General features: G+C 48.0%; 1 pseudogene; it reads left to right on the top strand.

Moving 5' to 3' along the window:
• Positions 1-2419: 2419 nt before the first annotated feature.
• LOC100974443 (speedy protein E18-like) lies at positions 2420-8915 on the top strand (annotated as a pseudogene).
• The last annotated feature ends 7983 nt before the right edge of the window (positions 8916-16898 follow it).

The raw sequence follows: 16898 nt of genomic DNA on the forward strand, positions 1-16898 counted from the left end.
CTGCATCACTGCGGGAAAAGAGAAGGCGAGAGGTGGCTGTTTTGCTTTTTTCTGAACATATCAGACCAAACCTGGGCTGTTTAGCCTTTTTTTTTTTTTTGAGATGGTGTCTCGCTCTGTCACCCAGGCTGGAGTGCAGTGGCGCAATCTCGGCTCACTGCAACCTCTGCCTTCCAGGTTTAAGCGATTCTCCTGCCTCAGCCTCCCAAGTAGCTGGGATTACAGATGTGCACTCCCACACTCAGCTCATTTTTTCTGTATTTTTAGTAGAGACGGATTTCAACACGTTGGCCAGGCTGGTCTCGAACTTCTGACCTCTGGTGATCTGTCTGCCTCGGCTTCTTAAAGTGGTAGGATTACAGGCATGAGCTACCGCACCTGCTTCGCTATGTTTTTTGACAACGTATCAACATCATTTAAGATGGGCACAGCCTCAGTGTAGTGTGTCTAGACAAGGTGGCCAGAAGAGAGAGGAATATGCAAACCAGGCTTGAAGATGGGTTAAATCAGAGCTTTTCATTCCACAAAAGAGCAATTTTAACGGGGTCATAACATTGATCTTCTAATATTTGAAAGCCTGTTAACTAGGAGAGAGAGAGCAAACTCTTTTGTTGTAGGAGAACCCACCCAATTCTGACGGTTTAAAGCGTCATGAATGCAAATTTGAACTCCAGAAAAGCAGAGTTTCCTAACAATGGGACTTCCACAGCAATGGGATCTGCTTCTTCACTCAGTCTGTGTCTTTCCCATGAGCAAGAGACTCCTAGGAGAGCCACAGCCCATTAGGAAGCTGTGTGGGAACTCACTCACACGTTCTTTATTTTTTTTGAGACAGAGTTTTGCTCTTGTTGCCCAGGCTGGAGTGCAATGGTGTGATCTTGGCTTGCTGCAACCTCCGCACCCTGAGTTCAAGTGATTCTCCAGCCCTCCCTCCTGAGTAGCTGGGATTACAGGCACCTACCACCATGCCTGGCTAATTTCTTGATTTTTTGTAGAGATGGGGTTTCACCATGTTGGCCAGGCTGGTCTCAAACTCCTGACCTCAAGTGATCCACCCCCTTTGGCCTCCCAAAGTGCTGGGATTACAGGCGTGAGCCACTGAGCCCGGCCAGGAACCCACAGGTTTTTCGGATGGTCTCTGAATGTCATGCATCTCTTTTATTTTGTATCAAAAAAAAATTTTTTGACACAACGTCTTGCTGTGTTGCCCAGACTGGAGTGCAGTGGCAAGATCATAGCTCACTGCAGCTTCTAACTCCTGGGCTCAAGCGATCTTCCTGTCACATGAGTCTCCCAAGTAGGTGGAACACAGGTGCCAGCCACCACACCTGGCTAATTTGGTTTGGTTTTTTAGAGATGGGGTCTTGCTATGTTGCCTACACTGATCTTGAACTGCTGGCCTCAGGCAGTCTTCCTCCCTTGGCCACCCAAAGTTCTGGGATTACAAGCATGAGCCACTGTGCACAGCTGAGATTTTTTGACTTAGTCTTTTTGTACATGCGATATTTTATTCCTAGAATCCATAAATGGTAGGGAAATTTCTGAGTTCAGAGCAATACATATGATACAAAACTTGATATATAGACTAGAGTTTGTTAGCCAAACTGGAGGGGCTGGCTTTAGGTAATCCATGGACTCCCTGAAATTGGGGACACCATTGGAAATATGTGTGAGCTCATGGATAGTTTCCTATGACTTTCGGGCCTCAAGATGTCTCTGGACTCAAAAATGCCTTAGGGCAGAGGACGCTTGTACCCCCAGTATAGAATCTCGGACAGTGAATGTCAGTAAACATTCAGCAGAAAAGCTCTGCCAAATTGAGTGCTCTGATGTGACTTTTTCATCAAGTCAATGTTCCTGGGATCTCTTGTACATGATCATCTCACTCTTGTAAGGTTTCATCCTTTCTGCTTAGCCTAGTTTTCTTTCCCACCCTGTTCCCTCTCCCACCAGACTGGACTCTGAAATGGGCATGTACAGAGAAGAGGAGACCCCACCATGCTTCAGGCTTTGAGTGGAGAGGACACAGCCTCTGCTGGGACAGGGAACAGAGGGATGTGGAGACCCTGAAGATGCTTTTGGACAGTGCCTGAGGTTGGGACAGTGGCAGGAGATACCATTCACCCACGATCTCCAGGACAAAGATCAGCCTGGCAGTTACATGTGTTTTTCTTCAAACTGGCTGCCAGGTTGGAATGACAAATGACATCAGAGATTCCAACCTTCCTGATTGGAAGGACTGGATTCTGTGGGCTCCTGGGAGCTCAGGTGGACAACCTTCTCAGAGCTGTTCTCCACTCCTGACTTCTCCCAGCCTCGAAAATTGACAACACACTCTTCTGGGTCTTAGCAGAGTCCAGAAGAAGGCCTTGGACAGAACAGAGACTAGGTTCCGTGGGATGGGACAGATTTTGGGAAAGCTCATGACCAGCCATCAACCGCACCCCCAGGATGAGGAGCAGAGCCCCCAGCCCAGCGCCTCAGGGTACCCCCTCCAGGAGGTGGTGGATGATGAAGTGTCAGGACCATCAGGTGAGGGGACTGGAGGAAGAAGAGGTAGGATAGGATTGACTAAGATGAAGGAAGGGGGCCGGGCGCAGTGGCTCATGCCTGTAACCCCAACACTTTGGGAGGCCGAGGTGGGCGGATCACCTGAGGTCAGGAGTTCAAGACCAGCCTGGCCAACATGGTCAAATCCCATATCTACTAAAAGTACAAAAAGTATCTGGGCGTTAGTAGTGCGCGCATGTAATCCCAGCTACTCGGGAGGCTGAGACAGAAGAATCGCTTGAGGCTGGGAGGAAGAGGTTGCAGTGAGCCAAGATTGCGCTACTGCACTCCAGTCTGGGTGAGAGAGTGAGACGCTGTCTCAAAAAAAAAAAAAAAAAAAAAAGGTCAGAGGTCGGAAGAAGAACCTGAGGTGGGTGTGTGGGAAGAATGGAGAAATTCAGGCCGGGTGCAATGGTCACACCTGTAATCCCAGCACTTTGGGAGGCCAAGGCAGGCAGATCACTTGAGGCCAGGAGTTTGAGTCCAGCCTGGCCATCATGGTGAAACCCCATCTCTACTAAAAGTACAAAATTGAGTTGGGCATTATCGCAGGCACCTCTAATCCCAGCTACCTGAGAGGCTGAGGCAGGAGAATAAGTGGAATCCGGGAGGTGGGTGTTGCAGTGAGCTGAGATCGCACCACTACACTCCAGCCCAGGAGACAAGGCATGATTCTGTCTCAAAACAAAAACAAAAAAAAAGGGAGGGACTCAGAGAGCCAGGGACATGGGAAGGACATGAGGAAGTGTTGTGAGGACAGAGAGACGGAAGAATGGGGAGGGGAAGGAGCGGCACATGGGGCTCAGCAGAGGAGAAATCCAGAAAGATGGCTTGGAGAAGCCAGCAGTCTGCGAAGCTGGGGAGGATGGAGACTGGTTTGGGGTTTGGGGTTGGGGTCTAAGGTGGTCAGTTGCAGAAGCATTACACCGTGGCCTGGCTTCTTTACTCAGCCCCTGGGGTAGATCCCAGCCCCCCATGTAGGTCCTTTTGCTGGAAAAGGAAGAGGGAGTGGTCGGACAAATGTGAGGAGGAGCCAGAGAAGAAGCTCACCCCCGAGCCTGAGGAGACCTGGGTGGTGGAGATGCTGTGTGGGCTCAAGATGAAGCTGAAGCAACAGCGAGTGTCACCCGTGCTCCCTGAGCACCACGAGGCCTTCAATAATCAGATTGGTAGCAGGACACTGCAGAGAGCACCTCCAATCCTGTTCTTCTAAAAAAGAGGAAACTTCCAATAACCACTATTTTCCAATGGGAAAAATATGCCCCCATTGGGTGAGCTCTCCATGTGGGAGGACTCAGAAGTGATCACTCATGAGGGACGCTTAGGAGAAAATAGAGGATTAGGCTAGACTTGATAAAGGTCAGTGCTTGGGATAAGAAAGCTTTGTTTTGGGCCAGGTGAGCTTACGCCTGAGATACCAGCATATTGGGAGGCTGAGGCAAGGGGATTGCTTGAATTCAGGACTTTGAGGCTGCAGTAAACTATGACTGCACCACTGCACTCCAGCCTGGGTGACAGAGCAAAACCCTGTCTCAAAAGAAAAACCAAGGCTGGGCACAGTAGCTCATGCCTGTAATCCCAGCTACTCAGGGGACTGAGAGGAGAATTGCTTAAACCCGGGAGGCAGAGGTTGCAGTAAGCCAAGATCATGCCAGTGCGTTCCAGCCTGGACCACAGAGCACGACTCTGTCTCAAAATAAATTAATAAATAAAAATAAAAATCAAATAAAGAAAAACAAAATCAATAAACAAAGAAAGTGGTTTCAGCTGTGCTCTCTGAAACTTAATGTCTCTTACTGACTTTTCTAAACCTAAGTGTCTCCATCCACAGAGGGGGATACCGAGGCCATGGTCGCACCCTGATGTGACTGTCTTATGGGAAAATGATGGGAATTCCTTTATGACTCTGCAGTGGTCCCTCCGTGTCTGCTGGGAGGGCGTCCTGGCTTATTCCCAGCTCTACATCCTGTAGATTCTCACACCCAGGGCCTCCTTCGGCCTCTTCTCAGGGGAGTCTCAGAGCGGGAGCCTCTCTCCTTTGCCCAGTGAAAGTCATTCTCCCCCCTCCCATCCACCTCGCCCGTGGCAGCAATCCTGAGAGTTCCCCCCCGGGAGGCACACTTCTCCTCGCTGCCCTGCTGCTCCCACGGAAACCCTGTCCTGCTTCTCATGCTGACATCTGCCCTCCAATAACAGAGGATCCTGTGATTAAAAGATTCCTGGCCTGGGACAAAGATCTGAGGGTGTCAGACAAGGTAAGGTTGTTCTCCATGTAACTGTGTTCCTGCTTCAACACACCACCGGAGGGAGGGCGCAGCTTCCAAACCCACAGTTCTCCCTCCACCACCTCCCACCAGGTGCTCCTACGGTCTTTTTTTTTTTTTTTTTTTTGTGAGACAGAGTCTTCCTCTGTTGCCCAGGCTGGAGGGCCGTGTCTCAATCTTGACTCACTGCAGCCGAAGCCTCCCACGTTCAAGCGATTCTCCTGTCTCAGCCTCCAAGCAGCTGGGATTACAGATGTGAACCACCACGCCTGGCTAATTTTTGTGTTTTTAGTAGAGACGGGGTTTTGCCATGTTGGGCAGGTTGGTCCTGAACACCTGACCTCAGGTGATCCACCCGCCTTGGCCTCCCAAAGTGCTGAGATTACAGACGTCAGCCACTGTGCCCCACCAGCTCCCACAATCTTGAGTCTTGGCACCCACACTTTTTTCTGAGACAGAGTCTAGCTCTGCTCCCCAAGACGGAGTGCAGTGGCATGATCATAGCTCACTGCAGCCTCTAATTCCTGGGCTCAAGCAATTCTCTTTCCTCAGCCTCCTGAGGAGCTGGGACTAGGCACATGCCACCATGCTCAACTAATTTTTGAAATCTTTGTAGAAACAGGGTCTCGCTACATTGCCCAGGTTGTTCTCGAACTGTTGGGCTCATGTGATCCTCCTGTCTCCACCTCTCAAAGTACTGGGATCACAGGCTTGAGCCACCACTCCCGGCTATTCTTGGTCTTTTTATGATTTGTCAGCATCTCCCTCAGGACTCTGCTGGTCTCTTGCCGAGTGAATGAATAGCCCCTGCCTCTCCTATGGGTCCTTTAGGATCTGAGCCCTGGGCCACAGTCTGACCGCAGCCCTGAAGCTCCTGGCCCCTCTACTCTCAGCTCTTTGAGACAATTCTCTGCCTGGCACACAAAAGACCCTCCTGACACCAGCCGACCTAGACACGCCCCTCCAAAGATCCCATCGGAGCCCACCATCCTGGGAGCATCACCGACATCCCTTCCTCCCTCGGATTTGCATCCGACCATCAAATACCCCTCCACCCCGCTATTTCCAAATGAGTACAGTCACCCCAACACTGAGGTCCCTTCTCTGATGGGCAGCCCCTCCCCAGACCCTCATTCCCCCTCTCCACAATCTTCCTCTTCCAAGATGTGACCTCTCTGTGTTCCTTTCTCTCCATCAGTATCTCCTGGCTATGGTCAGCGTATTTTAGCCGGGCCAGCCTCTTCTCCTGGCAATACCAACGCATCTATTTCTTCCTGGCTCTGTGAGTGGTTTGCTGCCTCCTATCGGTCAATATCCAATGCTCTGGGACAGCAGAGGAAGGTGGGATTCCAGCCTTTCATTTATTCTTTCACCTATTTGTCCACTTTACTCTGTGTACAAAAAAGACAGGATTTTACTATCTTGTTCTTAGACTGTTGTTTCTAAAAAGAAACTCAGGCTGGGAGCGGTGGCTTACGCCTGTAATCCCAGCACTTTGGGAGGGCCAGGCAGGCGGATCATCTGAGGTCAGGAGTTCGAGACCAGCCTGGCCAACATGGCCAAACCCCATCTCTATTAAAAATAGAAAAATTAGCCGGGCATGGTGGTGTGCACCTGTAATCCCAGCTACTTGGGAGGCTGAAGCAAGAGAACCCCTTGAACCCAGGAGGTGGAGGTTGCAGTATGCTAAGGTTGAGCCACTGCACTCCAGCCTGGGTGACAGAGTGAGACTTTTTCTCCAAAAAAAAAAAAAGCAAAAAAAAAAACTCCAACGCCAGTGTACAAATAAAAGAATAAAACAAAAGGAAGCATAAACTGCTCCTAAGGGGAGAAGAAAAGGAGCGGAGGAGCGGACACGACACTTCCCCCAGCAAGCAGACATTTCTGGTTCTTCTCTCTCCTTCCCACATCAACCGCAAATGCCATCGACCTCCTCCGGGTTCCCACGACAGAGGCCACAGTTCATGTCCCCCTCGCATCACTCGAATCCACTGTCAAATGCTCCCTGCCGGGGTCTCCTGGAGTCTCTCCCCAAGCCAGGGGGCTCCCTAGTGCAGCCTGAACATCTTTCCACAGCACAACAACCTCACTGCCCACCTGAACAACCTCCTTAGCTGACGTCTTTCTAAATCGAGGCCAGGGTAACAGTGCCAATTCCACCCTCTCTACAATCTCTACAACCACACTGGCTCACCATCTTGGTGTTTCCTGGCTTGGCTTCACTGCTCCTTCCAAACGCCCTCCACTTGACTTTGCGTTTGTGTTTTCTGTCTGGGTGTCCCACACACATGTGGTTCTGAAGGGAAGGACCCATTCCTTGAAGTCAGTTCACCCCACAGCCTCTGTGATGCCTTCCCTCATCTTCCAACTTCTGCATGCCCGTAGCTCTCCAGTTACATCCTATTATAATGTGACACTGGGATTAGGTCATCTGCCTTGATTACTCCCAGTCCCATTAGACTAGATGCCTGTAGAAGGCAGGGTCCTGGCAAACTATCAATGTATTCAATTTCTTTTATTTTTTTGAGACAGACTTCCCCTGTCCCCCAAGCTGGAGTGCAGTGGTGAGATCATAGCTCACTGCAGCCTCCATATCCTGGGCTCAAGCGATCCTCCCACCTCAGCCCCTTGATTAGCTCTGACTACAGGGCTGTGCCACCACACCTGGACAGTTATTGATTGGTTGATTGATTGGGACAGAGTCTTGCTGTGCCTCTCAGGCTGGAGTGGAGGGGCCCAATCTCGGCTCACTGCAACCTCCGCCTCCTGGGTTCACACAATTCTTTTTTTTTTTTTTTTTTTTGAGATGGAGTCTCGCTCTGTCACCCAGGCTAGAGTGCAGTGGCGCGATCTCCACTCACTGCAAGCTTCACCCTCCGCTTTCACGCCATTCTCCTGCCTCAGCCTCCCAACTAGCTGGGACTACAGGTGCCCGCCACCACGCCCAGCTAATTTTTTGTATTTTTAGTAGAGAGGAGGTTTCACCATGTTAGCCAGGATGGTCTCGATCTCCTGACCTTGTGATCCACCCACCTCGGTCTCCCAAAGTGCTGGGATTACATGCATGAGCCACCGGGGCTGGCCAGGTTCACACAATTCTTATGCTTCAGCCTCTTGAGTAGCTAGGACTAACAGGTGTGCCACCGCACCAGGCTGATTTTTGTATTTTTAGTAGAGATGGGGTTTCTCCAGGTTGACCAGGCTGGTCTCAAACTCCTGGTCTCAAGCGATCCACCTGCTTCAGCCTTCTAAAATGCTGGGATTACAGGCATAAGCCACCGCGTCCAGCATATTTCTTATATTTTTAATAGAGACGAGGGTTTTGCGATGTTGCCCAGGCCCATCTCAAACTCCTGGCCTCAAGTGATCCTCCTGCTTCGGCCTCCCAATGTGCTGGGATTCCTCGCATAAGCCACCACTCTCGGCCACCAGTTGGGTTTTTGTCTCCATCCTGAAGGAGTGGGAGACGCCCTTCAGCAGGTCTCTGTCCAGCAGAGCCCTCCTGAGGAAGGCGTGGCTCTCTACAGGGTGGGTGCCCGTCCTGAGGTGAGGACGGTCCCCTGCCCTCCTCTCTAGGAAGCTGACCTCAGCCAGAAGTCTCTCCTGGTGGTGCCCCTGAGCAGTAACCTGATAGCTGTCCCCAGCTACTTGGCCAATGACATGGAGGAGGACAGCGAGACCCCCAAACAAAACATCTTCTACTTCCTGTACGGGAAGAACTGCTCTCAGATTGCCTTGTTCCATATGCTTCATTTCCGGGTCTTCCGTTCTGTGCGCTGCAGGGCTTGGGTTTTCCTGGAGAAGTTCGAGGAGGTGGGTGGGGCCTGGGGAGGTGGAGGAGGTGGGGAGGAATCGGGTGGACTGGAGGCTGGATGAGGGGAGGGAGGAGTATCCTGGGGAGTCCCCATCTTCTTAAGGGGCGTCTGTTTTTCCAGATCCAGGCTTATGACCCAGAGCCCTGGGTGTGGGCACGAGATCGCACTCACCTTTCCTAGAGCTCCAGGGACTGTGGAGGCCTGAGGTCATCGGCCTGAGAGAAGGTACATCTGTGTCCTCCAGGGTAAAGGCAGAATATTGGGGTCTATTTCGGAAATCTGAGGAACCAAATTGCTTGATCCGGCTTCAAGCCTGGGCAATGTGGCGAGATCCCCTCTCCACAAAAATACAAAAAGTAGCCAGGCGATGTGGGAGGCATCTCTACTCCCAACTACTCAGGAGGCTGAGGCGGGAGGATCGCTGGAGCCTGGGAGGTCAGGGCTGCAGGGAGCCCTGATCCTGCCACTGCACTCCAGCCCGGGCGACAGAGTGAGACCCTGACTCAAAAATAATCATAAATACTGAGTTTGGGGAGGTTCATTATGATTGACGCACTTGAGTTACCGATTTGGGTCGAGGGTTCAGTGAAGCTTTGGTTTACATCTCGTGCAGCTAACCACGTTGAGCACAGAGCATGAGACTTCATCATGAGGAGGTAGGATTATGGATTAAACTTCTGGACTCGGGGTTCGTGACGTTGTCACATTAGAAACAGATCTAGCATGGTTACAAGTTTAGCTCTTAAGTGACACAAAAGGCCCCAGCTGTGATGAAGTCCAAAGCCACATTCTCTGAGGGTGCCCTACTCCCTGGGCAGACCCACCCAAAGTCCTTGCTATGAAGCAGATCACTGGGGCTGCCCTTGGGTGTATTAAGTGAGTTTTGGAGTCAGGGTCACCAAAGTGTGAGTTTCACAGTTGAACACCATGGTTCAGAAGCAGGCTATGGAACGAAGGACAGGAGATAAAATTGGATTCCTCAATTGCTCTGAACTCTAGTTAGACTTGACATGGGACGTGAATAACCTTCCTGTCTAGAGAGCTGCCTCCTTGAAGTGTGACATCCTCTTTCTCGCTTCCAGAACGCCGGGCCCAGGGGAGATGCGGATTTTCATCAGGAACTTTATTCCAATGCTAATGGCAGGCACCAGGAAGAAGGAGAGGAGCCATTTGTGCAGATCATCTAGAAGAACCTGGACTGTTCTAGACGGAGCTGAATAGAGTGATCATGTTGTCCTCCTAGGATGGGGTGGGGTGGTACTTCTAGGAATCCATAGAGAACAGTGAGAAACCAGGGGTGTTTCCGGTTCCACCCTTTCCTGAGGCACCATCTCCCTTTTTATATTGCTGCATTCCAACTTCCTGGGGCGGAACCTGGAGGTCCTGTTTCTTACGGACTTGGTTGCCACAGTCCAGGAGCATTTGAAGGCACAGTGCAGACACTCAGATTGGCATGGAATTCTTTGTAAAATATGAGTGCCATAGACTGTAACAGCTTCATGCACACTATGCATTTATTGGTTTGTTTGGAAAATGTTGGCCATCAAATTATTAATAGGTTTATTTCAAATAGTTTGGAAATTGTTGTACTTTTGAAAACATGCTGTTCCTGTAGATTTTTTGATGAGAGTTATAGCTGTTATATATACATAATTTTCATTTTAAGAGAATCCTTTTTATCCTAAATCTTTTATTATGTTTAAATTGTTTTCTGTATTATTAAATGTGCCTCTGAAGCGAGTACACTTTTTATCTATGATACTTACATAATAATCTTTTCCCTTTATAGCTATTGGTAGTTCTACTAAGTTCTCATCATAGAAATTTTTATTTGCTGTTTAGATTTGTAACTGAATTGTGAGAATTCAGTTGTGATTTTTAACATGTCTTAGATATATACTAACATGTCTAATATACACTATATATTTTATTGGTATATTTTGAAAAAGATGGGCATAGAATTATTACTACATTTATTTAAAATATTTTGAAAATACTGGTATTTTTGAATAGACACCATTCCCATAAAGTTGTGAGATGGGTGTTACAGCTGCTATATACACATAAATATAATTTTGTTCTCCTTTTTAAGAGAGGATTCTTTTTATCCTAAATCTTTTATCTGTAAATCTTTGTATCTATTATTACATGTGCTGCTGAAGGGAGCACTCTTTTTATCTATGATACTTAATATATGTATTACACTTATAGCTACATGATAGTTCCCCTAAATTCTTATAAAAATACATTTTTATTTGATGTTTACTGTATGTTTTTGAAATGTGAGAATTCAGATGTAACTTTTTACCTTGTATTGGCATGTTTGTATGTTACTTTAAAGAGGATGTGTGTTTTAAAGGAGGACATGAGCTGTGTGTTTTCAAGAGAACAATGCAGTGCGTCTCTTGGGGAAACGTAATAAAGATGAAGTTTTCTCACCTTCACAGGGAGTGTGATCATATTGGTCTGGATTGATTATTTGCTGTCATGTGACATTTTTCCTTAATGGGGTTTTGGTTATTTGAACATATTAATTAGCTCTAGAAGATAATCCTGCATTATTTTTTATGTAGAGAAAAACATAAGGCTGGGTGCAGTGCTCACACCTACATTCCCAGCACTTTTGGAGGTCATGGCGGGAGGATCACTTGACGGCAGAAGTTTGAGGCCAGCCTGGGCAACATAGCATCAACATCTATTTTTTAAAATTTTTTTAAAAAGAAAAATAATAGAAGAGAAGGCCGATCCCAAGCTAGAGGCTTTGTTTGTTTGTTTGTTTGTTTGTTTTGGGGAGAGAGTCTCGCTCTGTCTCCCAGGCTGGAGTGTACTGGCACGACCTCGGCTTACTGCAACTTTCACCTCTGGATTCAAGCGAATTCTCCTGCCTCAGCCTCCCAAGTAGCTAGGACGACAGGCACCCAACTGTAGGTCCGACTAACTTTTATAAAAATAGTAGAGACAGGGTTTCACCATGTTGGCCAGGCTGGTCTCCAACTCCCGACCTCAAGTGATTCGCCTGTCTTGGCCTTCCAAAGTGCTGGGATTATAGGCATGAGCTACTGCGCCCACACCCCAAGCTAGAGTTTTAAAGCAGGAAATGAGGGAAAGATATTGAGAGAGGAAAACCAGGTGGTAAGAAAACTCTAAAGGTGGCAGGGCGCAGTGGCTCACTCCATTGATCCCAGCAGGAGTTCAAGACCAGCCTGGCCAAATGGTGAAACAGTCCTCCACATGCCTCTGCTTCCTTCAGTACCTCTTTATGAAATAAGCCAGGGTACTTCCCTGGGGAATTTCCTTTTTCTTTCTTCCTTTCGAGATGGAGTCTTGCTCTGTCACCCAGGCTAGAGTGCAGTGGTACGATCTTGGCTCACTGCAACCTCTCCCTCCCAGGTTTTAGCAATTCTCCTGCATCAGACTTCTGAGTAGCTGAGATTACAGGTGCATGCCACCATGCCCAGCTAATATTTGTATTTTTAGTAGAGGCAGGGTTTCACCATCTAGGCCAGGCTGGTCTTGAACTCCTGACCTCGTGATCCACCCGCCTTGGCCTACCAAAGTGCTGGGATTACAGGCGTGAGCCACCGCACCCGGACTTCTTTTTTCATTTTTTGAGATGAAGTTTCGCTCTTGTTGCCCAAGCTGGAGTTCAATGGTGTGATCTCAGCTCACTGCCACCTCCTCCTCCCAGGTTCAAGTGATTATCCTGCCTCAGCCTCCTGAGTAGCTGGGATTACAGGCACCCACCACCAAACCCAGCTAACTTTTTGTATTTGTGGTAGAGATGGGATGTCACCATGTTGGTCAGGATGGTCTCGAACCCCTGACCTCTAATGATCCACCCGAATTGGTCTCCCAAAATGCTGGGATTACAGGCATGAGCCACTGTGCCCAGCCCCTCCCATACCTCTTTTGGCCAAGGCAGTACAATTCAGAAGAACCTTGCCAGGGAAGACTGGTAAATGGACATCAACATGATGCCTATGGCTCCTGGAAGATTTAGATACCTCCTGGTGCTCACTGATATCTTTACCAGTTACACGGGGGCTTTTCCATGCCAGACTGAAAATGCAGGAGATCACTGATCAACCTTCAACTATTCACTAGCAGAACACTGAGGGGACTGTTCGGTCACCAATACCTCCTATTGCACTTGGATAAACACCTCCCGGGAAATAGAGATGAATAGAAAGGAAATAGTCAAACAAGCAGAATGGCTGCATTCCTTCATCCAGAAGGGTCCATTAGTCTGTTTTCATGCTGCTATAAAGAACTACCTGAAACTGGGTAATTTATGAAGAAGGAGGTTGAATTGACTCACAGTTCCGCAGGCTGTACAGGAAGCATGGCTGGGGAGGCCTCAGGAAACAGACAGTCATGCAGAAGGCAAAGGGGAAGCAGGCACGTCTGGCCATGGTGGAGCAGGAGAGACAGAGACAGTGAAGCGGGAGGTGCTGCACACTTTTCAACAAGCAGATCCCACGAGGGCTCACTCACTGTCACGAGAACAGCAAGGGGGACGTCGGCCCCCATGAGCCAATCACCTCCCACCAGCTCCCTCCCTCAACACTGGGAATTACAATTTGACATGAGATTTGGGTGGTGACACAGAGCCAAACTGTATCAAGGGTAGTTGAACCACCGAGATTTATTTATTTGTTTATTTATTTAGAGACGGAGTCTCGCTCTGTCACCCAGGCTGGAGGCTCACTGCAACCTCCGCCTCCCAGGTTCAAGCAATTCTCCTGCCTCAGCCTCCCGATTAGCTGGGACTACAGCACATGCCACCACGCCTGGCTAATTTTTGTATTTTTAGTAGAGATGGGACTTCACCATGTCGGCCAGGCTGGTCTCCAACTCCTGAGCTCAGGTGATCCGCCTGCCTCGGCCTCCCTTTTGCTAAGATTACAGGCGTGAGCCACAGTGCCTGGCCAACCACTGAGATTTAGAAAGCAGTGGAGTCCACTACACCGCACCTCACCTGGTTTCTTCCTCTGTTGGGGCCCCTCGTGGCCACTGTTCTCCAGGTACTTTTCAGTCCTATTTATTTAAATTGATGGTAAGCTGTTTGTCCTCCCGGCTCCAACACTTCCACCTTCAGCTTGTATTACCACAACAATACCAGCCCTTCAAGCAACTCTGGGTGACCCCAAAACTCATTTGAACTCAGCAGGCCAAGAGTTTCACTCCTCTAACTTTAGGGGACTCAGTGCCCCTGGTCAGCATGAAGTAGATACAGAAGCATGACCTCCATCCCTAATCCCTCAAGAATGAGGAGTGGAAGGTGTCGGCAGACAGATGGGGGCATGGTTTGTAAATCTGGAACTGCATCAGACTAAATCTAGTTCAACTTTTTTTTTTTTTTTTTTTTTTGACAGAGTTTTGCTCTTGTCACCCAGGTTGGAGTTTAATGGCGCGATCTCGGTTCACTGGAACCTCCGCCTCCTGGGTTCAAGCAATTCTCCTGCCTCAGCGCATCACCACCCCTGGATAATTTTCGTATTTTTAGTAGAGGCGGGGTTTCACCATATTGGCCAGGCTGGGCTGGAACTCCTGACCTCGTGATCTGCCTGCCTCAGCTTCCCAAAGTGCTGGGATTACAGGTGTGAGCCACCGCACTCCATGTCCATTTCAACTTTTATGTAATGTAGTTGGCAGTTGTTTTTCAATTGCCATGGATCCGTGGGTTGAAGGTCATATACTCTGAGCATGCCCAGATTAACCAAGCATGCAACCATGAAGTGTAACCTAAGTGCTCGGACTGAGGAGCTGGGACCCATTTAAGAACCGGACACCCTGTGACAGGAGCCAGGAACCAGTGAGATTGAGTTTTGGTGTCACTCCATGGCAGGATCCAGTCAGATCACACCTCCCAGCATTAATTACTTCATCTCAAGATCCAATCAAATCACATCTCCTTACCCTATGCTTACAAAACCTGACATAGCCCCCAGCTGGGAAAGGGAGATTTGAGCATTTCCTCCTGTGTCCTTGCTAGTTGACTTACAAAAAGGCTTTATTTCTCAAAAGCTGGAGCCATGGTATTGGCCTCTGTACACACTGGGCAGCGAGTGCATTGACTGCTCGGTAACATATATGTGGACTACACGCGGACTTGCATTTCCAAAACATTTGATTTGGTTTCAGTAAAAAATACCTTTCTAGCACATTAAAGCAATATAAGTTCAATTTCTCTTTTTTTCTAAGAATTTGGGCAAATTCAATTTATATAAGTACATACACACCTCTACAAGCCAATCAGAACAGCAAACCTTTAAAGACTCTATATTGTGGCTCATGCCTGTAATCCCAGCACTTTGGGAGGCTGAGGTGATCAGATCGCTTGAGCCCAGGAGTTCGAGACCATCCTGGGCAACATGGCAAAACCCCATCTCTATAGAGAATACGAAAATTAGTTGGGTATGGTGGTACACACCTGTAGTCCCAGCTAATTGGGAGGCTGAGGTGGGAGAAACACCTGAGCCCAGGTAGGTTGAAGCTGCAGTGATCCGTGATCACACACACTGCACTTCAGCCTGGACGACAGAGTGAGACCCTGTCTCAAAAACAAACAAACTCTATATCTACTTTAATACCATTCAGAGGTGGAAAAACATTAGACACTCACACAATCAGAGGTAAAGACCTTTCTAAATTACAGACACATAGACATACAAAGAAATAGAGCTTACAGCTTCAATTCTAAAATTTCAGACATGGGTCAAGAGTAAACACAAAAATGCAAAAACTCACCCTTCCAGATATGAAAGAGCTCTTCTCCTCCCAGTGGGCATGAAATTCTTAATTGATTTCAGCTCAAAATAGACAGAGAAATAGAATAACAAATCAGACTCTGATGTCTCTCACCCAACAGAGATTAGGTCTTTGCAAACATTAATCTCATTACAGAGATCACCATGTGATCAGACCATAAAACCAAATTCCTAGCCCAGCGCGGTGCTTCACGCCTGTAATCCCACCACTTTGGGAAGCTGAGGCGAGTCTACCACCTGAGGTCAGGAGTTTGAGACCAGTCTGGCCAACATGGAAAAACCCCGTCTCTACTAAAAATACAAAAACTAGTCGGGCATGGTGGCATGCACCTATAGTCCCAGCTACTCAGGAGGTTGAGGCAGGAGAATCACTTGAACTTGGGAGGCAGAGGTTGCAGTGAGCCGAGATCGTACCCCTGCACTCCAGCCTGGGCGGCAGAGTGAGACTTTGCCTTGAAACAACAAAAACAAACAAAGTCCCAATCAGTGATGCTAGCAATGTAAACAAATGCAAACCAAAGTAAAACACAGGATTGGTAAATGGGGAAATTACTGAAAAATGAGAAGCCAGCAAATTTCTACTGGCACTTTGGACTCATTCCTGGGAGCCAAGAAAAGATTCACCTGCGCTTCAACCGTTCATGAGGCACTCCAGTCCTGAGGTTTTCCTGGCTCAGTCATGTGATTCCATCAGGGACTTCTGCAAAGACCTGGAAAACCTTAAAACATAAAAGTAAAATCATGACTCTGATACAGATATAAAAATGAGCACATGCTAAAGATTTTATTTAATTCAAGAGGAAACAGGCAGATATTATAACTGGTTCAAAAGAGAATCTGAGGGCTGGACATGGTGGCTCATGCCTGTAATCCCAGCACTTTGGGAGGCTGAGGCGCGTGGATCACTTGAGGTCAGGAGTTTAAGACCAGCCTGGCCAACATGGTGAAACCCCCATCTCTACTAAAAATTCAAAAATTCGTTGGGCTTGGTGATGTGCACCTGTAATCCCAGTTACTTGGGAGGCTGAGGCAGGAGAATTGCTTGAACCAGTGAGCCAAGATCTCGCCACTGAACTCCAGCATGCACAGCAGAGTGAGACCCTGTCTCAAAATTAAAAAAAAAAAAAAAAAAAAAAAGAGAGAGAGAGAGAGAATCTGAGAAACAGACATATTTTCAGATCAGGAATATTGACATGATTATGTAAATGGAGAAATGCAGTCAAAACTGCATTTTCTCTAGTGGAGATTGTGGGAAGTCAACCAACTTCCACCAGACAGAACATAACTTGCATCGATTACCTACAGTTTTCAAAGAGGTGTAAAATACCTCAAAGATAATGAACAGGGTTGGAATCAAGTAACATGGCTTTCTAAATGTGCTTCGTTTTCCATTAAAACGCAAATTTCTTCTTCTGCTTGCCTCATCCTCTTCAGAAAGTAGAGCTCTGGCTAATTTTTTTCTTCTTTCAATTCTGTACATATTCTCTGAGTTTTCTAGC

Source organism: Pan paniscus, chromosome 6, assembly GCF_029289425.2.
Source record: "Pan paniscus chromosome 6, NHGRI_mPanPan1-v2.0_pri, whole genome shotgun sequence".
In the NCBI taxonomy this organism is placed as follows: Eukaryota; Metazoa; Chordata; class Mammalia; order Primates; family Hominidae; genus Pan; species Pan paniscus.